Below are 27,595 nucleotides of genomic sequence, written 5' to 3'. Positions count from 1 at the left end.
TGACCTTTATAACATCATACACTAGATTAGAAGCCTGGCTCTGTCACTTACTAAATTGGTGACTTTGGTTATTTAACATCCCTGACCATGGGTATCATCTGTACAATGGGGATGAGATCAAAGTTTCTTTAGGAAAATTAAATGATGTCATGTATGTTGATGGCTCAGCACAGTGCCAGGCATCTCATACACACTCAATGATCATTTTTATTGTTTAATTAATAACACATTTTGGCAGCCTACTTGATGAGATCATTGCCTTTATCCTCTTCAAAACACTTTCTCTCAGCAATTTTGGGGTATAATAAAATGAGGAGTGCACTGCCAGAGTAGCATCCTGCTCATTTTAAAATTCGTAAAATGAGACTGGCTGTAATTCTACTGTAAGAATTCCACACCATCCTTTCTTATTAATTTTATAAAGCATTCTTAATAACCTGTTTTGGCTTTTTAAATGTGAGACACCCCGCCTATTCAATATTCTGCTACTACCTAGCCACTTCCTCCTGGACCTGAGCTTGTCCAAGCTGAAGTATTATACCTGTGCTTTCAAGATGGTCCTAGTTGGAGAATTTTTTCAAAAGATAGCAAGGTCCCTTCAAATTTTATGATCTTTAGCAAAGTCACTGTTTTAGATGTTGTTAAGACACTCATCAAGATGTCACTGAGAATGTAGATTTCATATGTATTAAAACTCGTAGAACAAAGAGCAAGGAGACCGCAGTGAACAAGACAGACATCATTCTTGCTCCTTGAACTTACCTTCTAGTGGGAAACAAAAAGTAAACATTAGCTTAAAATGAAAGAATTGTGGTACCCGTAATGAGTAGAATGAGATGATATAATAAACACTGAGCTGAAATAGAGAGTGATGTTGCAGGGTGGTGTGGATGGATGATAATGGTAGGAACTGCCTTTAGGTAGGGGAGTTGCTGAGAATGCAGCCTGAAACCCTATAAGTAAATGCTGAAAGGAAGCTAGACATACAGGATCTTGAGTAAAAGTTTTAGAATTTATTCTAAGTACAACCAGAAATCACTGAAATAATTTATATTAGGAGTGATATTATTTATGTTTTAAGATCACTTAATATCTTCTCTATGTAGACTAACCAAAAGGCATTTTGTTAAAACGAAAATGCCTTTTTTGATACATTTGATTTTTTTTTCATTTTGGTCATGATGTCATTGCTCAATTAGTTCAATAAATCTGTCATGTGACATGTCACAGTGCTAGAAACTCTCAGAGTAAAGATAGTGAAAAATGGTCCTCATGTTTTTCTATGGGTTAATCGTAATAGCTGAACCCCTAAATGTAGTGCTTTGTTATTGTGCCTATGAATCATTTATATTTCAAAACTGTGTGCTAGAATTGTATTTCCTCTTCACAGGTCCAGTGTCCTATACCCTGTGTCACTCAAAGAGAAATGTTGTTAGCATCAAAATCAACTCTATTTTCTAATACTTTATACCACAGTCTACTTTGCTTCATATTTTAATCATGACAGATTCATATAATTTTTTCCCCCCTGGAGTTTCAGCTCTCTTCCCTTTTGGCAAAAGAATAATCTGTATTCACAATATTCTAGTTTTCCATTGTCTTAATCTGGTTATTTACTGCATAGAATCTTTCTTTTTTTTCCTGGACACATACTCTCCCTTAGCACAGCAGTCCCCTCCTCCAACCGGAACCAGTTATGCTCTAGATTGTCTGCACAGCTTACATGCAAACACTTCCCTTCCCTGATTCCTGAGTTGGATGCTTTCTTGGATCTCAGATCTTCCACTTTCATGGTTTTCTCACACGCTATTAAAGTAACACCTTAAACAATTTCTCAAGGAAAATAAAGGCATAGATGGTAAAACTTCTCAATCTTTGCATCTTTGGAAATATTTCTAGTTGGACTTTTTAGCTGACAATTTTAGCTGAGTATAAAATCATAAATTCAAAACCTTTTTCCCTCAGAACTTCAGAAGCATCTACTGTTTTCTCACCACCCTCTACCCCCACCCCACTGATTGAAAGCAGGGTTCCTCCTCCTTCTTTGCCTCTATATTCTCCTCCCATTCTTTATATTCATATATTCTCCTACTATTCTTTATATTCTTATACTCTCCTCATCATCTTTCTTGTAAATTTCGGAATCTTGTCTTTATACTTTGTAAGTGGAAAGTTCATAATGATGTAATTTTCATGTATCCTGGTCAGGCTAAGGTAAGCATTTCTAGTCAGAAGAAATTTCCTTTTTCAGCTTTGGGAAATTTTGCTTTTATTATTTATGTGATTATTTGCTCCCTTTCACATATTCTGTTCTCTCTTTTGAGACTCCCATACAGTGAGATGTTCAGAAATTGGGCCTTTTGGAGGAATCCTCTATTTCTCTTATCACTTTTTCATATTTTCTATCTTTTTTTTCTTCCTACATATTAGAAGCCTTGATCGATTTCACCTTCTAGCTCTTTCATTAAATGATATTTTGGCAATTCTCTTTTTTAAACATCCAAAACCTCCTGTTTTCTCTGATCATTCATTTTTTAAATTATTTTCTTCTGTTTAGGGGAATATAATAACTTTTGAATTTCCCTAAATATAGAAATTATCATTTTTAATATTCTCTTTTTGTCCCAAATTATCTCTGCTTGCCCTGGGTTTTGTTGTTTTGTTAATTATGATCTTTCTCTTCTATGCCGCTGGTTATACTCACAGGTCTAATGACATCTAGAGGTCCCTTTACTTTTAATAATAAATGAATAGGCTGATGATTCAAGGTGGTTGGGTGGTTTCCTCTGCTGTTGCATTTATGCATTTGAAAGGGAAGGAAGACAGAGATCTGAGTCATTGGGTAGAGCTTTTCAAAGGGCAAGTTTCAAGTTGGAGAGTACAGATAAGAAGTCTACCTGGAGGCTTAGGTCCCCAGATGTCAACATAAATAGGGTTTTCTCTAGACACTAAAATCCACCTCAGGCAACCTTAGCTCTTCCTCAGAAAAATTTTTCAATTGTTCTAGAGAAAGCCCTTTGCTGAATTTTTTTGCATGTGGATAAATCCCAGCTGCCTGTTTAGCACATATGCATGTGCAGGTGGGAGGGGTAAGACCAGAAGAAGCAATCTTATAAGAGATATCATCAATGCTCCTGATTTCAACTCTACTCCTTACCCACAAGATTTTCACTGAGAGATTGGCTCCTCCCTCCCCTGCAGCCCTTACATAGAGTGATCTGGACCATAATTTCTTTTGCTCTGTTTAGTCATACATTCACTTCCATCTGCTTTCTGCTGTCCAGAAATATGTTCTATTGTTGCTTTGCTGAAGAGCATATGTGATGGCAAATATTGTTGCAGCCATTTTTGGAAAATACAATCTTCCATACTAGTAAATGCTACAGAAACAGCTACCAGTCAATTTCAGCACAGCACAGAAATGGAACAGGTGTTGGGTAAGGGAAGGGGTGCACACAAAAACAACTCAGTTTATCTTTATATTCCAACTCAAGAATTTAGTTAAAATACACTTATTCAGAAGACATTATTCAGAACATAAGCTTTCCTTCTGCTTAATTTTTGTCCATGTATTTGCTGTCCTTTATTATTCGCTCTTTATATTCATTAAGACCTTTAGTATCTTGGAATTCAACTTAAGGAATTCAATTCAACTTAAGGAAAATCTACTGATACTCTCTGCTCCAGGTATGCTCACAATTTTTATATTGTCTTCTCCCCAACTTAAAAATGAGTATTCTCTGATTTAAAAATACAACCTATCTTGTAGCTTTTTATCTGTATATAATATTGTACCTTGTATGGCTTCATTGTAAAGTCTATGGGTAAGGGACAAGTCTTTCCCATTTTTGTGTGCCACCTAATGCCCAACACTTAATAAGCATTAGTTGGATTAGCAATGAGTTCACCTCAGAAGTTCAGGCACTAAATTTTATATCTTTTAGTAAGAGAAGAAGTCCTCAGGCATATTTACTTTTGTCTTATCCAGATTCTTAAACATATTGTTATATGATTTCTCAACCTACAAAACAGCAGTGCAGCGAAATAAAAGCACTCTCTCCTGGACTATGAAGGAAAAAATGACTTAAGTTAATAGGCATAAGAACAAAAAATCATCAAAAACAGCCTGAACTTTTAAAAGCACATTAGTATTAGTCTACTTAGAATATTCAGTGTAGGACAAACAAGCATTAGTAATTTCTAACTGTTTCCCTGTATTCAAGCCCAATATGAGAATCACTATTCATAACCATGACAGTATGGCATTAGGGCTAAGCACAGGAACTTGGCAGTCCAAAAACTTGATTCAAACTCTGACTCTTTCTTTTAATGACTACATGGCTTTGGGGATATTGTTTTTCCCATCTGAGCTTTGATTTCCTCATATTTAAGAAGAGAATAATAATTCCTATGGCTCTTAGAACATAGTAAAAACTCAATTAATGCTCATTATTACTATGCTCTCAGTCTTCATTAAAATTACTTTAGATACCTTTATTTTTTGAAAAGTATAGGCAACATTTTAGAAAGATTTCCACCTAAAATGAATCAGAGGAAAAAGAACAGGAAGTGGGAGAGGAAACTGATATTTATGTAACACCTATGATTTTTAAGCAGCTGTTGTGTTCCAGTCACTACAATAGAAATTAGATATAAATTGCCTCATTAAAAACAACACTATCATAGGTATTTTTATCTTCCTTTTATATATGAGGAAACTAAGGCTCAGAGATAATCCCATCTATTTTTTCAATGATTCAGGTAACATTTATTGAGATTCTACTACATATCTACAAAATACTACCATAAGAAGCAGAGCCTATGGACCTGGATCCTCTTCTATCCACCATAATTTATTTCAAAACTTCATTTAAGTGAAATTAGTTATTTTCTATGCTAGGTAAGTGATTCTTTTTTATATAAATAATTGTCAAATATAAATTGTAATGTGATAAACTGATGTACTCATAGTTACTAAAACATGGTCAATAAATGTTCAAAGGATATCTACATACGAAAAAAACATGAGAAAGGGAAAAGATAAAAAGTATAAAATAAACCTAAACCCTTCAAATACAAGTATTTTAATAAGCAGATCAAATCACAGAAACACTCTCTAAAGGTGCCCAAATTATTCTGTTAAGCAATGATGTTATGACATTAAATATTTCCTGAAATAGTAAACATTTTAGGAACCTCAAAATCTCTGTCATTATCCAAGAATTTTCTTTCTCATATCTTCCTTATAGGATTTAACTGCATAAATATATCAAGAGCACTTTTTTTTCCCCAGGGAAAGAGTGGTTCACCTCCTTCCCCTGTCCTTCCTAGAAGTTCCAGGTATTTTGCTATTTGTTACCATATTTAAATTTGGCAACTTTGAAATCATGTAGGCAAAGGACTAGATCTCAATGACACTTTAATGGGACATTTAATAAATATCATGACTTATTGGCTTACTTGCATGGACTCTCAAAGCTGTGGTTACTTTTCAGCTCTTGAAGGTTGCTTTGATTGGGCTGAATGTTTCATATGTGATTCAAGTGGTTTCTTCCTCTAATTCTCACTGAGGGAGCAGTTTCCTGGCTTCAGCACTCTCCTGGCAGAAAATGATGGATTCAAAAAACAGATATTGGGTCCAAGCCTTTTAAACTTTTATCCATATTCATTACTTCATCATCCTATATCCAAACCATCACTGACAATGTGGCAGAAACCACACCACCTTAGGAGTTAAGAATCCCAGGGTTTGATACTGGCCCTGACATTCATTAGTTTTATGACCTTGGCTAAGGCATTTAACCACTGGGTCTCTCAGTTTCTTCATCTGTCATTTAGGTTGTAATGTATCTCCCTTGTAAAGATAAGGCAAATAAAATTGTCATGCTTATGCAAAAAGTTTGCAATTTTTGAAGTACATGATTATGCAGTATAAATCAAAGACTAACCCTAAAAAATGGTATCCAGTTGTACCCAACCCTGTCTTGTCTAAACAGGTCTCTCATTCTCTCACCAAATCCTCCTCATTGTACCTCAACAAGCACAAGCTTATAGTCACAATTCTCTTCACTGGAGTTTACAGTCCAAACTCACATTCAATACTCTCTCTCAGCATTACCCAGTTTTCATTTTGTTAAAAATAGTATTTGTGGGCTTCCCTGGTGGTGCAGTGGTTGAGGGTCCGCCTGCCGATGCAGGGGACACGGGTTCGTGCCCGGGTCTGGGAAGATCCCACCGCGGCTGCGCCCGTGAGCCATGGCTGCTGAGCCTGCGCGTCCGGAGCCTGTGCTCCTCAACGGGAGAGGCCACAACAGTGAGAGGCCCGCATACCGCAAAAAAAATAAATAAATAAATAATAAAAAATAGTATTTGTTTAGTTTAGAGTTTATAAAGCTCTATATTATTAACTTGATTCATACAACAACCCAGTAAGCTACCTATGGAAAAGGTTATCTTTTTATTGTGGCTGTTGCATTGTAGTTGATATCTCACTTCCTTTTGCAAACATTTGAAGTAATAGAAGTTCTAAGCCACATTTTGCAGATAAGAAAACTAAGACTCAGAGAGGTGAATTGGAAAAAGAAGAAATAGAAAATTAGTTGTAAATCCATTGGTAAATCCAGATCTCTTGACTACATATTCCAAGTTTTTCCTATTAGGTGATTATCTCTTCTCTTTGCAATGGTTCTTATTGATATTAACCTTATCTGTATCTACTTGTTCTACATTTAGCCAGCAGTTTAGTTGCTAAACTACATCTTTTAAAAATTATAAACATTTATTTTCCTAGTCCCAAAGAAATACAAAATGATATGATATAATAGTAAGATGAGAGGGAGCAAAGAGACAACATTTTAAATTAAGTTCACAAATGCAACCAATTTAAGCATTCCCCACAAAATTATAAATGATAAGATATTGAACTGGGAATTAAGCTGTTTCTAACACATCTTGAGACATTATTTTGTTGGAAGTACTTTAGTTCATAGAATATCAATTATGACATTGTTCAACTCTAGCTCAAAACATAACTCAAAAGCAAATATAAATGTTGTCTATATTACTGTGTCATTGTTCCTCTGTATTTTTTTACTATTATTATCCCTGTTCACATGTAATCTGATCTCAAGGATTCAAATGTTCATAATATTTCAAAAACACAATCTTCTTTGAAAATAAATAGGCCAGATTTCTATAAAAAAAAATGTATTGAGCTATGCAGTAATGATTAAATGCCAGAAAAGTAGCATGTATATTTCAAGACAGTACAAAAAAAACAGTTAAACATGAGGGAAAATAAATCCCTATCCCAATTTTCCCCTCACTTGTACCTGGGTGAATATAATTCAGGTTCAAACATCAAATCAGCTAAGGAGTAAATAAAATTACATCCAAAAAACCCCAATTTTAATATTTAACAAAATGTTAGAAAGATTGAACACCTTGGCACTTCCCTTAAATGTAAACCCTTACAAGTATGAAAATAATAAAAATAAATCATAACATTCAAGTAAATTACAAAAGGCATTTAATGTTATTACTAATAATAGATGCAATAATTTACATTGTGCAAAACATTATACTTTTCACAATATTCTCACTTCAATTCATTGTTTACTGCCTACAATTTCTGGTCCTCAAATCTTGTTGACGTTGATAATCCCCAATAGGTATCAAACACCTTAACTGTAACACTAATTGCTACAAAGAAGTCCAGAGCAAAGAATCCAGATTTTTTGAAAAAACTTCCAAAGGGAAATAATGGAATATGACATTTGGACAAGATGAAAAGACACATCTTCCTTTGCTGTTTCATGTAGAAAATGAAAAGAGTTTGTCTCATTATTTTCTGTTTTCATCTCATTTTTTTTGACATACTTCTGGCATATTATATCCTGTTCTCTCCTCACAATTTCCACAATGAAATAAAAAAATTGAAGAGCCCAGCATTTCCGGATGTAATAAATTACCACCGTGAGAAAGTTAGGTGATTGTTCACCTATTGTCCTTGAATTTGATATTTTTTCCTTTTTCTATCTGCATGTCCTTCAAAACCCACTACATTTCCCTACACCTGCTAAGGTCTCTTAGTAGGACAAATAGTAGGTGAGTCAAACAAAGACCAAAACTCTAAATCCACTGACAACTGAAATGCAGGTGGAGGGTTTTTTTTCCACATTTTAAAAAGGACAAAATATTACTGCCAAATAGACATTTTGCTAATAAAGAAACTGGCTCAGAAAAGAAGCAAATTATAAAGATATTATATCATTGGGTAGAAAATTATACGGAAAGTCAGATCTCACTAAGTGTGGTATTTTGTGGTTCTGCTGTAATGGAATAAGACAAAATGACCTTCAATTGAGTTTCCATTTAACATTTAATTTCTTATTACTAAGGCATTGGATCTGTATATAGGAAAATTTAGAGCTAGAAAATAAAGAACTTGATCAGTATCCAGATACAGATACTGATTTGGATTATCCACATTAATCCAAATGTGGATAAGTAGGGAAAGCAGAAAAACTGTTTAATTACATGACCATTAAACACTTGGGAGGGTCAAAATTATACCATGAAAAAGAATCAATCCTAATTCTTAACAATTTAAAATTTTATATCATTCATTCCACTTCCAATATTGAAGCACACCTCCTTGTAATTTATGATTTATACTAAAATTGTGTTTTTCCTTTACAGAGAAAAGAAAGCAATCTTTTATTTAATAAGAACTTGAATCAGGAAAGGCCAACTCATTGTGTTAGTTCTTATTCTTTGGACAAGAATATTGCTGTATAGAGTCAAGTAATGATTTGGTCCTTGGAAGAGACTTTTTTGATATTACCAAGTTCCCTATTCAAAATGGAAACTTTGAAGTCAAGTCTAAACCCAGAGACCCATTTTGGTGGAGAAGAGTTTGACAAATCAAAGGTCAATCATTTGGTTGCCAAGTTCAAGCTCAAGAACCCAAAGAATGTCAGGAAGAACAAGAAGACTAGCTTTACCTCTTGGTACACCTTGGATGTCATACTTAATGTTCTCTGATATTGGGGCTGATGGTGATATAATAACTACTAGACTGGGCATAAAATATCAATCCCCTCCACCCCCCAACACACACAAATATATACTACTTACTCAGTTAACTAGCCTAATGCCCTTGTTCAGATTTATGAATGCAAGAAGGCATTAAACACAGATAAGAACGTGTTGACAAACTTGAATTCACAGACACAAAAATTAATTTTTTACATTAATGCTAATAGCATTTTTTAAATGTATGCTGCTTAGATAAGTACAGGCAAAATGACAATATTAAAATAATTTGTAACAAATAAGATATTAATAAACACATGGTTTAAGAGTCTGAGAAATACAAAGCAGGGAGTTCAAGGTCTCTTCTTAGAAACTGACATAAATCTTTCCACAAAAAAATTCACGTTAGAGACGAGAAAGTACTAAGTTACGATCAATAATAAAGACAAAAAAAGCATTATTATCCAATTGGCTGGCTAGGAATCAGACTGCTGGTCAGGAAGATGAAAGTGCTAACAGTAAGAAATAGAAGATGTCTGTAATCCTATCATGACTATGCCAGAAGAAAGCAGAGGCAAGCTAGATGATGACCTGTAGCTTGTCACGGGTGAATTCCACCTGGAAGTGTCAGTTCCAGACCCAGGAACAAATAGGATGGCTAAGCAGACCAGAAATACATACTCTATTAAGCCTGTCACAAAATTTGAAGGACCTACATTTGTAGCAAAGTCGGTATAGTGGTAGTTTAAGAATCTCATTTGAGATGCCATTTCTAAGTATTCTGAATTCTTGAATATGAGTTTTATCAGCACCCTAGATTAGCAGAAAATACAATTCATGTCCTTTAAAATAAAGACTTATTTGAAACTGGCACCATTAAACACTTCATGACAGACATTGCTTATTTTTAAAAGTCTTTTGTTTAGGTTCAGTCTTCTAATGACAGAGGTAATGAATTTTTTTTATCCCATAGACTACCCTGTTGCCCAGTATCCTGAAAGAAACACAAAGCATGCTTTGGCTAAGTTTGGGGCTCTCTAACATTGTGAAAATTGGGGTGTTTCCTAGGGAGAAGGATAAGCAGCATTACATAAGTAGATGTACCAAATTTTCTTCTTAGCAACAAATTTGTGCAAGCAAAAAAATGTATTCAGCTTCAGTTACTCTGATGAATGCTACAGAGACCCTTGGAAGCCTAGAAAAATCTTTTAGCCACTTAGGGATGCTAATTTACAAGGGACAGAAAAGTAATATGCTAATTTTTGTAAACAGCTATTCTTTGAACAAACATTCTGAAATACTACGAAGGGACAAGAAGAGAGAGTACATCTCCATTATTCTCAGAGACACAAAATAGCCTGATCCTAATATTCTAATTAAATGGGGTTTTATAGAATTTTTCCTTCATGAACAGGACTGAGATTTTTCAAAATGCTTGTTTGGACATAAAGTCCTTGTGCCTGTTCAGTCTGAAAGAGATTTAAATGTTTCTGTCTCCAAGGTAGTGTTTTCTCCCTTCTAAAAATATTTTTGTTGACCTACTTTAATTGGGCTCTTTAGGGAAAAAAAATTAGAAACTCCTTTTTTTTTTTTACAAACTCTTACCAGTTCAGAAATTTTACTGACAGCATTTCTGACATACGCCCCTTCTACTTCTGTCTGACATTACCAATAAGAGGGAATTCATTACCTAAAAACTGGGTCATTCAATTTTTTAGCAGCTCTAATTGCTCTAAAGTTATTCCTTACCTTGACTTTTAAATCTCCCTTTCTTAATATTTCCACCCATTAGTCTTAGTTTCCTACTTAAATATAACAAAATTAATTCTTTCTCCTATGCAGCAATCCTCTCAATATTTAAAGACAATTATTATAATATCCTTTTCCAGGAAAAATTGCTCCAGTTTTTCCAGTTTTTTCTCTTTTCAACTTATATCATGTTTATTGCATATAACATTTTTAAATTGAAGTATAGTTGATTTACAATGTTGTGTTAGATTCAGGTATACAGCAAAGTGATTTATATATATATATGTATATATAAACATTTTTTTTTCCATTGCGTTGGGTTTTCATTGCTGCGCGTGGGCTTTCTCTAGTTGCTGCGAGCCAGGGCTACTCTTAATCGCGGTGCGCGGGCTTCTCATTGCGGTGGCTTCTCTTGTTGTAGAGCACAGGCTCTAGGCACGTGGGTTTCAACAGTTGCAGCACATGGGCTCAGTAGTTGTGGCGCGCAGGCTCTAGGGTGCACGGGCCTCAGTAGCTGTGGTGCATGGGCTTAGTTGCTTCACGGCATGGGGGATCTTCCCGGACCAGGGATGGAACCCGTGTCCCCTGCATTGGCAGGCAGATTCTTAACCACTGCAACACCAGGGAAGTACATATATATAACTTTTTAATATTCTTTTCCATTATGGTTTATTACAGGATATTGAATATAGTTCTTTGTGCTATACAGTAGGACCTTTGTTGTTTATCTCTTTTATATATAGTAGTGTATATCTGTTAATCCCAATCTCCTAATTTATCTCTCCCTGCACTTACCCTTTGGTAACTGTAAGTTTGTTTTCTATGTCTGTCAGTCTATTTCTGTTTTGTAAATAAGTTCATTTGTATCACTGTTTTAGATTCCACTTATAAGTGGTATAATTTATTTATCTTTCTCTGAGTTACTTCATTTAGTATGATAATCTCTAGGTCCACCCATGTTGCTACAAATGGCATTCATTCTTTTTTATGACTGAGTAATATTCTATGGTGTATACATACCACATCTTCTTTATCCATTCATCTGTCAATGGACACTTAGGTTGCTTCCATGTCTTGGCTATTGTAAATAGTGCTGCTGTGAAAGTTGCGGTGCATGTATCTTTTCAAATTAGAGTTTTTGTCTTTTCCAGATATATGCCCAGAAGTGGCATTGTTGGATAATATGGTAGTTCTATTTTTAGTTTTTAAAGGAACCTCCATACTGTTCTCCATAGTGGCTGCACCAATTTACATCTCACCAAAAACGTAGGAGGGCTCCCTTTATCTTTCCATCTGTTTGTGTCATCCTCAATTTCTTTCGTCAGCACCTTAGAGTTTTCAGAGTACAGGCCTTTTACCTCCTTAGGTAGGTTTACTCCTAGGTGTTTTATTCTTTCTGTTGTGATATTAAATGTGATTGTTTTCTTAATTTCTCTTTCTGATATTTCATTGTTAGTGTATAGAAATGCAACAAATTTCTATATATTAATTTTGTATCCTGCAACTTTACTGAATCCATTGATGAGCTCTAGTAGTTTTCTGGTGCGCATATAACATTTTAAAATTTGTGATTATTTACACACTTCTTTAATCCCTCAGGAAAATATATATATTTCTGAAATGTTGTTTAAGTCCTTTTTGTATGATCACCAGAATTTCTTTGCACATACTGATCATAAGCTTATTATGGTATGTCATGGCTAGGCCTGTATTGAAACCTTGAGTAGCAGGCTCAGTGGTGCAGCACTGAGTGTGAACAACAAAACAGTGCAGGTTGTAAACCTGTATTGCAGCAAGAAAGATTAACCCAGATGCAAACATTAGGATGAAATAACTTGAAGTGAACTGAAAGAGTACCCTCTCAGACAAAAAAAAGATAAAGAAGAAGAAAGACAGAAATCACCCATGGTTGTGGATCCTCTATCCACACTGACTGCTAGGACCACTGAACTGACAGCATGCTCTCTTAGGTATAAGTGAGCTTGTGAGGGGTATACTTTCTCATGCTGTCTTGTTCTTGCTATCTGGTTTATATTTCATGTAGTTTATTTCTTGATTCTACAGAAAAATAAGGCAAAAGCAACCTCGACTGAGACTGACATCCTTGGATCAGACTCTGTTGTTTGGCCCTGCTCTCTGGCCCATTAATATTGGGGGGCAAGCTCTAGTTCCATTTGAAAATTAATTAATGTAATTCACCATACCCGCAGATTACTGCAAGATTATAGGATACAAGATCTACGTACAAAAATCAATTGCATTTCTATATACTAGCAATGAAAAATTAGAAATTAAACATTTTAAAAACTGGTGTCATTTATAATAGCACCACACACATGAATAATTGGGTGTAAATATAATAAAATATATGAAATATTCATATGCTGAAAACTGCAGAACACTGATTAAAGGAAGCAAAGAAGACTTAAATAAATGGAGAGATATCATTTTCTTTCTATCTGAAGAACTTTTTAAAATATGTTTTTAGTGTGGTTCTTCTGGTGTTGGATTCTTCCAGCTCTTATATGTATAAAAAATATTTTACCTTCTTTTTCGAAAGATATTTTTATTTGGTATAGTCTTCTAGTTTTAGAGTTTTTTCCTAGTACTTTAAAGATGTTCTACTGTCTTCTTACATACTTTTTGAAGAAAAATTTGCTATCACTCTTGACTTTGTTCTAAGACATTTGTACATGTCTTTTTTCACTGAATCCTTTTCTAGCAGATTATTATTGTTTTAATTGTTGTATGCCTTGTTATATATTTTTTTTCATGGTTCTGTGCTTGAGATTTGTTGAACTTCTTGTATCTGTGGGTTTATAGTTTTTCTTAAAATTTGGAAATTTTTCAGCCATTATTTCCTCAATTTTTTCTTCCTGTCTCCTACTCTCTCTCTCTTCTCCTTTGGGGAGTCCAATTACACATACAGTCATTCTCTTGAAACTGTTTCATAAATGACTGATGTTCTGTGCATTTTTTTGCTTTTTATCTCCGGAAAGTTCATATTGCTGTGTATTCAAATTCAATATTTTCTTGATCTTTTCTTCTTCAAAATCCAATCAACTATTAATCCCATCCAGTATATCTTTCATCTCAGACATTGTAGGTTTTGTTTGGGGGAGTTTGTTTATATTTTTTAAAGCTTTTATGTCTCTGCAAAACATTTTGAACATATAAAATATACACAGTTATAACTTTTGATGTCCTTGTCTGCTAATTCTAGCATCTGTTTAAATTCTAGGTGTATTTTAATTGATTGTTTTTCTACTTATTATTGGTCATACTGTCCATCTTTTCTGAAAGTCAAATAATTTTTATTAGATGCCAGACACTATGAATTTTACCTTATTGGGCACTAGATATTTTTGTATTACTATAAATATTCTTGTATTTTGTTCTGGAATGCAGCTAAGTTTTTTAGAAACAGATCCTATTATGTCTTGTTTTTAAGCTTTGTTAGGCAGAACCAGAGCAACCTTTAGGCTAATTATTTCCCACTAATGAACCAAGACTCTCTTGGGTACCCTACCTAAAGCCCCATGTATCATAAGCTTTTCCAGTCTGACTGGTAGGAACAGGCACTATTCCAGTTCTTGTATGAATCTTAGACATTGTTCTGTCTAATCCTTTTGGATTGTCCTAGATAATTTCCTTACATGAATGAGCTGATAAGTAATCAGCTGAATACTAGAGGGTGACTCTGCCTATCTTAGAAGTTCTCTTTCTGTGTAGCTCTCTCCTCTCCAACACTTTGTCCTGTGAACTCTAACTGCCTTCATCTCCCCAGATGGTCAGCTCTATCTCATCTACTTAAGGAGTCTGCTGGGCTCTGCCTGGATTCTTCCTCCTACACAAGGGCTTGGACTCACTGTCAAGAAATTCACTTGGAGAACTGTAGGCCTCACCTCATTTGTTTCCAGTGTCTCAAGAATCACTGTCCTAGATTGCCAACAAACACATGAAAAGATGCTCAACATCACTAATCATTAGAGAAAGGCAAATCAAAACTACAATGAGATATCACCTCACACCAGTCAGAATGACTATCATCGAAAAATATACAAACAACAAATGCTGGAGAGGGTGTGGAGAAAAGGGAACCCTCTTGCACTGTTGGTGAGAATGTAAATTGATACAGCCACTATGGAGAACAGTATGGAGGTTCCTTAAAAAACTACAAATAGAACTACCATACACCCAGCAATCCCACTACTGTACATATACCCTGAGAAAACCATAATTCAAAAAGAGTCATGTACTACAATGTTCATTGCAGAACTACTTACAATAGCTAGGACATGGAAGCAACCTAAGTGTCCACTGACAGATGAATAGATAAAGAAGATGTGACACATATATACAATGGAATATTACTCAGCCATAAAAAGAAACGAAATTGAGTTATTTGTAGTGAGGTGGATGGACCTAGAGACTGTCATACAGAGTGAAGTAAGTCAGAAAGAGAAAAATAAATACCGTATGCTAACACATATACATGGAATCTTAAAAAGAAAACAAACAAAGGTTCTGAAGGACCTAGGGGCAGGACAGGAATACAGACGCAGACTTAGAGAATGGACTTGAGGACACGAGGATTGGGAAGCGTAAGCTGGGATGAAGTGAGAGAGTGGCATGGACATATATGCACTACCAAATGTAAAATAGATAGCTAGTGGGAAGCAGCCGCATAGCACAGGGAGATCAGCTCCGTGCTTTGTGACCACCTAGAGGGGTGGGATAGGGAGGGTGGGAGGGAGACGCAAGAGGGAGGAGATATGAGGATATATGTATATGTATAGCTGATTCACTTTGTTATGAAGCAGAAACTAACACACCATTGTAAAGCAATTATACTCCAATAAAGATGTTAAAAAAAATCACTGTCCTTTATTGCCTGATATACAATGCCTTTAAAACTATTACCTCATGCATTTTGTTTTTGATCTGGTTGAGTCAGGTGTGAAGGTAAATCTAGTTACTGTAACTCCATCTTTTCCAGAAGCAAAGTCTCAAAGGAACTATTGAAATGGCTTCATAACTGGTTTCCCTACTTCTAGGTTTGTTCTTCTAACGTTATGGTGAGTTTCCTACTTTAAATCTTTTGCTAACTCCAAACTGTCAAATCAACAGTGCCCAAATTCTGTCTTTAGACAATGGTCAACTCTGTGGTGAAGTTCTCACCAGAAAAAAAGAGAAAAATAAGAATAGTGTATCAAGTTTTAAAACCATTTACTGTGAAATATAACATCAGAAATCTTCAGGATGTATAAAAACAATTATACAGTTCAGTAAATTATCACTAAGTAACAATCCATTTAACATCACCAAATTAAGAAATAGAAAATTTCCAGCTCTCCAGAAAGCCTACACAGGTCCCTTCCAAGCCACATATATATATAGGTACTGTGTTTTATCTTGCTTATTTTTTTCAGTAACTGCTTATAGTTAGCCGAAGTTAACTATACATTGAGATATGGTGGACTGCAGTTGGAACCTCACTGAAATGCGGCAATCAGTGTGACCTTCCTAAGGAAGTTCTGTTTAAATTGAGTCATAAAGAATAAGTAGGAGGTATCCATTTAAGGAGGAAAGGAAGAGAGGTAACTTGAGAAAAAATGTGTTTTTTCCAGGCAGAAGTTACTTTTGGCTAATCTAAACTACCAAACACACACACACACACACACACACACACACACACACACACAAACACACACACACACACACACACCCCTGTGAATGAGAAGGGGATAAGACTACCGAAGATAGGTATTAAAATCATCATAAAATTGTATAAAATGTCATTGGTATTAAACTTGAAAATTTCAATAAGATTAATATTTTTCTAGGAAAAAATGATTATTGAAAAAGAAGAAATCAAATACCTAATTATACTGTTAATCATTAAAGGATTTTTAAAGTAATAAAATAATTATTTAACTATCCTGGTTTTAGCAATTTCATGGGTGCTTTCTTTCATATTAACAAGGAACAGATAATATTTTTTCTATAGAATATGTTGAGGCATAGAAAAAATGTAGAAGACTGCAGTTCATTTTATGAAGCTTTTAAAGATAACCCCCAAATCTATTGATTAGTCTCATCTATAAATATCAATAAAAATACTAGGAAAAAATTATCTAACATCAAATTAAAGGGAGCATGATCAAGAAGAGTTTAGTCTAGAAATAAAAGTATAGTAGCAAATATATTAATAAATTAAGTATATCAACAGATAAAATATAAAATTGATCATTTTATGTAATACTAAATATTGATTTATAAAACAAATATTTTTTGAGTACCCATTCTGTTCCAGGTGCTGTTTAAGTTCTGGAAATATAGGATAAGCAATACAACATCCCTACCACCATGGAATTTATATTATAGTGACAGAAAATATATTAAATATTTTTAAAAAAGAATAAATAATATAATTTAAAGTAATACTAAGGTGTTAGATCACCTTATGAAGGAAGGAAATGTGTCATTTAGAAAGAAAGAGCTGTTTTAGAAGGCAAGTGGGAAAAAACTGCTCAGATAAGTTTGGATGATGCAGAGAAGAGTTTGCTAAGACAATATTTGAAAGAAGAACTTTGAAGGCAGAGAAATAACAAATATAAAGTTCCCAAGGTGAGAATAAGGATGGTATGTCTTGGGGGCAGTAGGAAAGCCAGTGTTGGTAGATAAGAGTTGGGTAGGAAGAAAATGGTAAGAGATGTAGCCAGAGAAGAAGACAGAGGTCAGATCTCAAAGAAATTTTCTTGCTAGAATTTTATTTTAAGTGTTAACAGATGCCAATTGGAGAGTTTTAAGCAGAAGTGATGTAACCTGATTTCCATTTTTAAAAAGGCACTCTACTATGTGGGGAACATATTATAAGCCACAAGAATAAAAGAACAGTTAGGAGAATATCATCAGACTAGTCTAGCCCAGGGAGAAAAACGCTAAGGAATGGTTCGGTTGGAGATATATTTTGAAAATATGGGGACAGATTTGCTGAATGGAGTAGGTGTGGTAAATCATAACAATGGGGCATTTCAGGGAAGAGAAGATGTGAAGAAAGGGGCAGGAGAGATTAAGATTTGAACTATGCTGCTTTGGACACATAGGCTAGACACTCGTAATAGGATTAGTTGTTGCTACATCCTCAGAAGTGGCAACATAGATCTGAGGCAGTAGACACTGTTGTTGCCTAATTCCAGCCAGCGGAAAGGGAAGGAGTGGAATGCAAACCACTTCCTTATAATAACATGATCCAGAAGTTGAAGACATCACTTCTCTCCCATCACACTAGACAAAGCTTACTTACACCTCACATGGCCTCTAGGAGGACAGCCATATGCTCAGCTGCACCTTAGGGGAGTCTATTATTAAAAGGAAGAAGAGGAGAAGGCATAACAGTGAAAAATGAACTGTCTCTAATGGGCTGGCACGACACTCAAGCAGGATGCCAAATAGGCATTTGAGACCTAATAAAAATGGGGTTTCTGTAACTTAATAAATAATATTTATGTAAAAATGAGAGTTAGCATACCGATAATAACATAGTAGAGAATTTCTTTTAAAATCACAACTAACACATGGTTATTGACTATTATTTAACATGTTTCTGGGCTGCTAAATAGTAAGTCAACTGATAGCACTAACAAGAATTAATAAGAGCTCTGTAATGTGACCAATTTCAGAAATATGCAAAATAGATAAATTTCATATATATACATATATGCAAGTAATTACATTTATAATATCAATAAAATATGTGGGTCATTGTACAAACTTTAGAAAATACAGTAAATTAAGAAATAGAAACTAAAGGTCACCTAACATCACTCTGCAGAGGTGTCCACTATTAACATCTTGCTGTGTTTCCTTGTAAATATCTACAGATTGGTTTTTTTCTTATAAATCATGCTTATATTGCATATATTTTTAACATGTTTACTCTACCTAACTTGAGATTACCTTTTCCTATGCTTTTACATTGTTGGGTTTTTTAAACATAATTTTTATTACGGCATAATAGTTTACATATGGTAAAGAACTGAGTTTTTTAGTTTCACCACTAAAAATGCTGACATTTCTTTGTTCAAGAGGAAGAAATGATTCTCCAAGCAGCAAGGATATTTCCTACATTCCAAAAGCTACTGAATATATGACATTAATAGACATTCTAATTCCTACCTCTTTAAAATCTCTGGTGTTAAAAAAAGACAATTGACAATATAATGACAGTAATATTAAGAAGTATCTTGTTTCTTATTTTCCTGAGTTACCAACAGATCCCAAGCTGCCCTGACATATTGCCTTGAGACATCACCATTAAGAGAAAGAATCCTCCACATGTTTATGAGCCTTAATTTGCAGAGTTTTTTTACCTGTGGTCACAAGAAATTGCTTCCCTAAAGCACTTGTCAGGGATAGACTGAAGGATATATATACCTTTCAGAAGTGATGAGAGATGCTTCTAGCAGTACTTTCCAAATCACCACCTAAGGATTCCATATGATTCCAAGAAGGCTTCGAGGGCTCTTGTGATGTCAGTATTGTCTCTGTGCAGCCTCCTCTCCCCCAACCACAGCAGCGTTCATAGATATTGAAGAATAAAGAAAAGGAACTAAAGGAAGTGACAATCTGGAAGGAAAAAGGAAATTTAAATCAGTTTTGAATGTACAAAGCCTGGAAGGCCAAAACCTGGAAAAGAGTAGAAATTCATCTGGTGTTCAACTCTGAGCTTCTATATTCTCATCTGCAGAAGAATGAACCAGTAATAATTGAGCTCTACCTCTATGTCAAGCCCTTTAAATGCATGATTTAATTTAAACTTCACCATTGTCTATGGTAGGGATTGTCATCCTAATTCTGTAAAGGAGGGGTCTGAAATTCAAAGCAGTTAGAAATCAGGTCTCAGGTGATGCAACTAGTAAATGCCCCAGGCAGGATTCCCCACCCACCTCTCTATGACACCCAAACACAAGCTCCTCTCATTTGTCACAATAAATGTACTTTCCCCACTGATTGTTGTGAATACTAAAATTTTAGGATGAAAAAAGATTATAGTCATCTGTTAAAGGAAAATCCATATTGAGTTAAATTTGGCAAAGACCTAGAAACGGGTATTATTTAAATGTGTACTATAAATGGCACAGTTAAAGAGTATATATAGTGAGAAAGGGGGAAAGCTGATGATATAACTGAAAATTTTTTCACTCCATTATATTATATATAGGAAATCTATATATTTTCATATTTTTAAAATTTGTCACATTAATAAATTCTTTTATTCATTTTAATAATTAGAAGCCAGTTCATAAAGGGCCTTGGGTACCAGAGTTAGGAATTTTGTTTTTATTTATCTATCTTGGGGTCCCACGAAAGAATTCTGAGCACAGTGGTAACAGCACAAGATCTGCATATAGAAAAGACTACTCTTCAAAGATTTATTTTGTGAGTAGAATGGTCTATCAGTAAAGAAAGTCTATGTTATATTGCAGTCAAAAATCTAAAATTCTCAGTGGCTTAAAACACCTAAAATTTATTTCTTGGTTTGTCTCAGGTTTAGGGTGGAGACAAGGGTGCTATTCCATTTCATCCTCATTCAACAACGCTGGCTGGCAGAGCCTTCACATGTGAGCATCACCAGCAATAATAGCAAAAGAGGGTAGGGGACATGTGACTTGAGCCCTTGTCCTGATAGGTTCCCAACAAGAAGTGACACATGTCACATCTCACATTTCACACAGGGACAAAACAGTGCAGCTTTACCTTGTGCTGGAAGGAAGAGAATTGAAAATACTGCTGAAGAGCACAAATATTTATCACTAATAACTTTTTTAAAAAATGAGACTAGACATAAGATCAGTCTACCAACTGATGAAATTCAACATGAAAGAGACAATGAGGACCTGAGTCAGGAAAGTGGCTGAGGGTAGAGAAAGAATAATGCGGGTCAAAGCAGTAACTACAGGACATGGACATATCTTGGATACAGATGGGGAAAAACAAAACACAAAATGCAAAGATCACCTATGCACCTAAAGTCTTGATAAAGTTTTGAGGTTTTTTCCAAAGTAGAAAGTGCTTTTAACTAACTTTTCAATGGGTTTAACCAGTTTTTTAAAAGGTACTCAGGAAGAGCTTCAAGATAGCAGAAGAGTAAGAGGTGCAGATCACCTTCCAACCCACAAATACATCAGAAATACATCTACATGTGCAACAACTCCTACAGAACACCTACTGAACGCTGGCAGAAGAACTCAGACCTCCCAAAAGGCAAGAAACTCCCCACGTACCTGGGTAGGGCAAAAGAAAAAAACAGAGACAAATAATAGGGATGGGACCTGCACCAGTGGGAGGGAGCTGTGAAGGAGGAAAGGTTTCCACACACTAGGAAGCCCCTTTGCGGGCGGAGACTGCGGGTGGCAGAGGGGGAAGCTTCGCAGCCACGGAGGAGAGCACAGCAACAGGGGTGCGGAGGGCAAAGCGGAGAGATTCCCGCACAGAGGATCGGTGCCGACCAGCCCTCACCAGCTTGAGAGGCTTGTCTGCTCACCCGCCGGGGCGGGCGGGGGCTGGGAGCTGAGGCTCTGGCTTCGGAGGTCGGATCCCAGGGAGACGACTGGGGTTGGCGGCGTGAACACAGCCTGAAGGGAGCTAGTGCGCCACGGCTAGCCGGGAGGGAGTCTGGGAAAAAGTCTGGAGCTGCCGAAGAGGCAAGAGACTTTTTCTTGCCTCTTTGTTTTGCGGTGCGCAAGGAGAGGGGATTAACAGCGCCGCCTCAACGAGCTACTCAGATGGGCTTGAGCCCCTGCTATCAGAGAGGATCCCAGAAACGGGCATGAGACACAAAGGCTGCTGCTGCCGCCACCAAGAAGCCTGTGTGCAAGCACAGGGCACTATCCACACATTCCCTCCCAGGAGCCTGTGCAGCTCGCCACTGCCAGGGTCCTGTGATCCAGGGACAACTTCCCCGGGAGAACGCATGGCGGGCCTCAGCCTGGTGCAACGTCACGCCGGACTCTGACGCCGCAGGCTCGCCCACATCCGTACCGCTCCCTCCCCGCGGCCTGACTGAGCCAGAGCTCCCGAATCAGCTGCTCCTTTAACCCCGCTCTGTCTGAGCGAAGAACAGACGCCTTCAGGCGACCTACATGCAGAGGTGGGGCCAAATCCAAAGCTGAACCCCCAGGAGCTGTGCGAACAAAGGAGAGAAAGGGAAATCTCTCCCAGCAGCCTCAGGAGCAGCGGATTAAATCGTCAGAATCAACTTGATGTATCCTGCATCTGTGGAATACCTGAATACACAAAAAATCATCCCAAACTGTGGCGATGGACTTTGGGAGAAACGATTTATATATTTTTCCCCTTTTTCACTTTTTGTTTGTGTTTCACTGTTTGTTTGTATGATTCTGTGTGATTTTGTCTGTATACCTTTGCTTTTACCATTTGTACTAGGGTTCTGTCTGTCCTTTTTTTTTAGTATAGTTTTTAGTGCTTGTTATCATTGGTGGATTTGTTTTTTGGTTTGGTTGCTCTTTCTTTCTTTTTTATTAATTTTTTTTATTTTTAATAATCATTTTTAATTTTAATAACATTATTTTATTTTTTCTTTCTTTCTTTTTTTCTCCCTTTTGTTCTGAGCCGTGTGGATGAGAGCGTCTTGGTGCTCTGGCCAGGCGTCGGTGCTCTGCCACTGAGGTGGAAGAGCCGAGTTCAGGACACTGGTCCACCAGAGACCTCCCAGCTCCATGTAATATCAAACAGCAAAAATCTCCCAGAGATCTCCATCTCAACTCCAAGACCCAGCTCCACTCAACAACCAGCAAGCTACACTGCTGAACACCCTATGCCAAACAACTAGCAAGACAGGAACACAACCACACCCATTAAGAGAGAGACTGCCTAAAATCATAAAAAGGTCACAGACAACCCAAAGCACACCACCAGACATGGATCTGCCCACCAGAAACACAAGATTCAGCCTCATCCACCAGAACACAGGCACTAGTCCCCTCCACCAGGAAGCCTACACAACCCACTGAACCAACCTTAGCCACTGGGGGCAGACACCAAAAACAATGGGAACTACGAACCTGCAGCCTGTGAAAAGGAGACCCCCAAACACAGTAAGATAAGCAAAATGAGAAGACAGAGAAACCCACAGCAGATGAAGGAGCAAGGTAAAAACCCACCAGACCAAACAAATGAAGAGGAAATAGTCAGTCTACCTGAGAAAGAATTCAGAATAATGACAGTAAAGATGATCCAAAATCTTGGAAGTAGAATGGATAAATTACAAGAAACGTTTAACAAGAAACTAGAAGAACTAAAGAGCAAACAAACAATGATGAACAACACAATAAATGAAATTAAAAATTCTCTAGAAGGAATCAACAGCAGAATAACTGAGGCAGAAGAATGGATAAGTGATCTGGAAGATAAAATAGTGGAAATAACTACTGCAGAGCAGAATAAAGAAAAAAAGAATGAAAAGAATTGAGGACAGTCTCAGGGACCTCTGGGAAAACATTAAATGCTCCAACGTTCGAATTATAGGGGTCCCAGAAGAAGAAAAGAAAAAGGGACTGAGAAAATATTTGAAGAAATTATAGTTGAAAACTTCCCTAATATGGGAAAGGAGATAGTTAAGTCCAGGAAGTACAGAGAGTCCCATACAGGATAAATCCAAGGAGAAACACACCAAGACACATATTAATCAAACTATCAAAAATTAAACACAATGAAAAAATATTAAAAGCAGCAAGGGAAAAACAACAAATAAAACACAAGGGAATCCCCATAAGGTTAACAGCTGATCTTTCAGCAGAAACTCTGCAAGCCAGAAGGGAGTGGCAGGACATATTTAAAGTGATGAAAGGGAAAAACCTACAACCAAGATTACTCTACCATCAAGGATCTCATTCAGGTTTGACAGAGAAATTAAAACCTTTACAGAAAGCAAAAGCTAAGAGAATTCAGCACCACCAAACCAGCTTTACAACAAATGCTAAAGGAACTTCTCTAGGCAGGAAACACAAGAGAAGGAAAAGACCTACAATAACAAACCCAAAACAATTAAGAAACTGGATATAGGAACATACATATCTATAATTACCTTAAATGTAAATGGAATAAATGCTCCAACCAAAAGACATAGACTGGCTGAATGGATAAAAAAACAAGACCCGTATATATGCTGTCTACAAGAAACCCACTTCAGACCTAGGGACACATACAGACTGAAAGTGAGGGGATAGAAAAAGATATTCCATGGAAATCAAAAGAAAGCTGGAGTAGCAATTCTCATATGAGACAAAAGAGACTTTAAAATACAGGCCATTACAAGAGACAAAGAAGGACACTACATAGTGATCAAGGGATGAATCCAAGAAGAAGGTTTAACAATTGTAAATATTTATGCACCCAACACAGGAGTACATCAATATATAAGGCAGATACTAACAGCCATAAAAGGAGAAATCGACAGTAACACAATCATAGTAGGGGACTTTAACACCCCACTTTCATCAATGGACAGATCATCCAAAATGCAAATAAATAAGGAAACAAGCTTTAAATGACACATTAAACAAGATGGACTTAATTGATATTATTAGAACATTCCACCCAAAAACAACAGAATACACTTTCTTCTCAAGTGCTCATGGAACCTTCTCCAGGATACATCATATCCTGGATCACAAATCAAGCCTTGGTAAATTTAAGAAAATTGAAATCATATCAAGAATCTTTTCTGACCACAAAGCTATGAGACTAGATATCAATTACAGGAAAAAGTCTGTAAAAAATACGAACACATGGAGGCTAAACAATACACTATGTAATAACCAAGAGCGCACTGAAGAAATCAAAGAGGAAATCAAAAAATAGCTAGGAACAAATGACAATGAAAACACGACGACCCAAAACCTATGGGAGGCAGCAAAAGCAGTTCTAAGAGGGAAGGTTATAGCAATACAATCCTACCTCGAGAAACAAGAAACATCTTACACCTTACACCTAAAGCAATTAGAGAAAGAAGAACAAACAAACCCCAAAGTTAGCAAAAGGAAAGAAATCATAAAGATCAGATCAGAAATAAATGAAAAAGAAATGAAGGAAATGATAGCAAAGATCAATAAAACTAAAAGTTGGTTCTCTGAGAAGATATAATTGATAAACCATTAGCCAGACTCATCAAGAAAATAAGGGAAAAGACCCACATCAACAGAATTAGAAATGAAAAAAGAAAAGTAACAACTGACACCACAGAAATATAAAGCATCAGGAGAGATTACTACAAGCAACTAGATGTCAATAAAATGGACAACCTGGAAGAAATGGAGAAATTCTTAGAAAAGCACAACCTTCCGAGACTGAACCAGGAAGAAACAGAAAATATAAACAGACCAATCACAAGCACTCAAATTGAGACTGTGATTAAATATCTTCCACAAACAAAAGCCCAGCACCAGATGGCTTCACAGGCAAATTCTAGCAAACATTTAGAGAAGAGCTAACACCTATCCTTCTCAAACTCTTCCAAAACATAGCAGAGGGAGGAACACTGCCAAACTCATTCTACGAGGCCACCATCACCCTGATACCAAAACCAGACAGAGAGGCCACAAAGAAAGAAAACTACAGGACAATATCACTGATGAGCATAGATGCAAAAATCCTCAACAAAATTCTAGCAAACAGAATCCAAAAGCACATTAAAAGGATCATACACCATGATCAAGTGGGGTTTATCCCAGGGATGCAAATATTCTTCAATATACGCAAATCAATCAATGTGATAAACCATATTAACAAACTGAAGGAGAAAAACCATATGATCATCTCAATAGATGCAGAAAAAGCTTCTGACAAAGTTCAACACCCATTTATGATAAAAACCCTGCAGAAAGTAGGCATAGAGGGAACTTCCCTCAACATAATAAAGGCCATATATGACAAACCCACATCCAACATCGTCCTCAATGGTGAAAAACTGAAAACATTTCCACTAAGATCAGGAACAAAACAAGGTTGCCCACTCTCACCACTATTATTCAACACTGTTTTGGAAGTTTTAGCCATAGCAATCAGAGAAGAAAAAGAAATAAAAGGAATCCAAATCGGAAAAGATGAAGTAAAGCTGTCACTGTTTGTAGATGACATGATACTATACATTGAGAATCCTAAAGATGCTACCAGAAAACTACTAGAGCTAATCAAGGAATTTGGTAAAGCAGCAGGATACAAAATTAATGCACAGAAATCTCTTGCATTCCTATACACTAATGATAAAAACTCTGAAAGAGATATTAAGGAAACAATCCCATTTACCATTGCAAGAAAAAGAATAAAATACCTAGAAATAAACCCAGCTAAGGAGACAAAAGCCTGCAGGCAGAAAACTATAAGACACTGATGAAAGAAATTGAAGATGATACAAACAGGTGGAGAGATATACCATGTTCTTGGATTGGAAGAATCAACATTGTGAAAATGATTATACTACCAAAAGCAATCTACAGATTCAGTGCAATCCCTATCAAACTACCAATGGCAATTTTCCAGAACTAGAACAAAAAATTTCACAATTTGTATGGAAACACAAAAGACCCCGAATAGCCAAAGCAATCTTGAGAAAGAAAAATGGAGCTGGAGGAATCAGGCTCCCAGACTTCAGACTATACTACAAAGCTACAGTAATCAAGACAGTATGGTACTGGCACAAAAACAGAAATATAGATCAATGATACAGGATAGAAAGCCCAGAGATAAACCCACACACATATGATCACCTTATTTTTGATAAAGGAGGCAAGAGTATCCAATGGAGAAAAGACAGCCTCTTCAATAAGTGGTGCTGGGAAAACTGGACAGCTACATGTCAAAGAATGAAATTAGAACACTCCCTAACACCATACACAAAAATAAACTCAAAATGGATTAAAGACCTAAATGTAAGGCCAGACACTACAAAACTCTTAGAGGAAAACTTAGGCAGAACACTCTATGACATAAATCACAGTAAGATCCCTTTTGACTCACCTCCTAGAGAAATGGAAATAAAAACAAAAATAAACAAATGAGACCTAATGAAACTTAAAAGCTTTCACACAGCAAAGAAAACCATAAGCAAGACAAAAAGACAACCCTCAGAATGGGAGAAAATATTTGCAATCGAATCAACTGACAAAGGATTAATCTCCAAAATTTACAAGCAGCCCATGCAGCTCCACATCAGATAAACAAACAACCCAATCCAAAAATGGGCAGAAGACCTAAATAGACAAATTTTCAAAGAAGGTATACAGATTGCCAACAAACACATGAAAGAATGCTCAACATCATTAATCATTAGAGAAATGCAAATCAAAACTACAATGAGATATCATCTCACACCAGTCAGAATGGTCATCATCAAAAAATCTACAAAAAATAAATGCTGGAGAGGGTGTAGAGAAAAGGGAACCCTCTTGCACTGGTGGTGGGAATGTAAGTTGATACAGTCACTATGGAGAACAATATGGAGCTTCTTTAAAAAAGTAAAAATAGAACTACCATACGACACAGCAATCCCACTACTGGGCATAGACCCTGAGAAAACCATAATTCAAAAGAGTCATGTACCACAATGTTCATTGCAGCTCTATTTACAGTATCCAGGACATGGAAGCAACCTAAGTGTCCATCGACAGATGAATGGATAAACAAGATGTGGCACATATATACAATGGAATATTACTCAGCCATAAAAAGAAACGAAATGAGGTATTTGTAGTGAGGTGGATGGACCTACAGTCTGTCATACAGAGTG

At 36.2% G+C, this 27,595-nt stretch overlaps 1 long non-coding RNA gene across 2 annotated transcripts in view; it reads right to left on the bottom strand.

Annotated features, from left to right (window-relative positions):
* LOC117197109 (uncharacterized) overlaps positions 1-27,595 on the bottom strand; it is a 200,455-nt gene that overhangs the window by 139,878 nt on the left and 32,982 nt on the right. For both annotated transcript variants that reach the window (XR_004477624.2, XR_004477628.2), the window contains exons 2-3: positions 19,225-19,416; positions 5,461-5,599 (exon numbers count right to left, since the gene is read on the bottom strand). This is a non-coding gene — a long non-coding RNA (uncharacterized LOC117197109). The remainder of the gene's footprint in view (positions 1-5,460; positions 5,600-19,224; positions 19,417-27,595) is intronic.

This window comes from Orcinus orca, chromosome 12, assembly GCF_937001465.1.
Source record: "Orcinus orca chromosome 12, mOrcOrc1.1, whole genome shotgun sequence".
Lineage (NCBI taxonomy): Eukaryota > Metazoa > Chordata > Mammalia > Artiodactyla > Delphinidae > Orcinus > Orcinus orca.
This window is presented reverse-complemented; position numbering and strand designations above follow the sequence as displayed.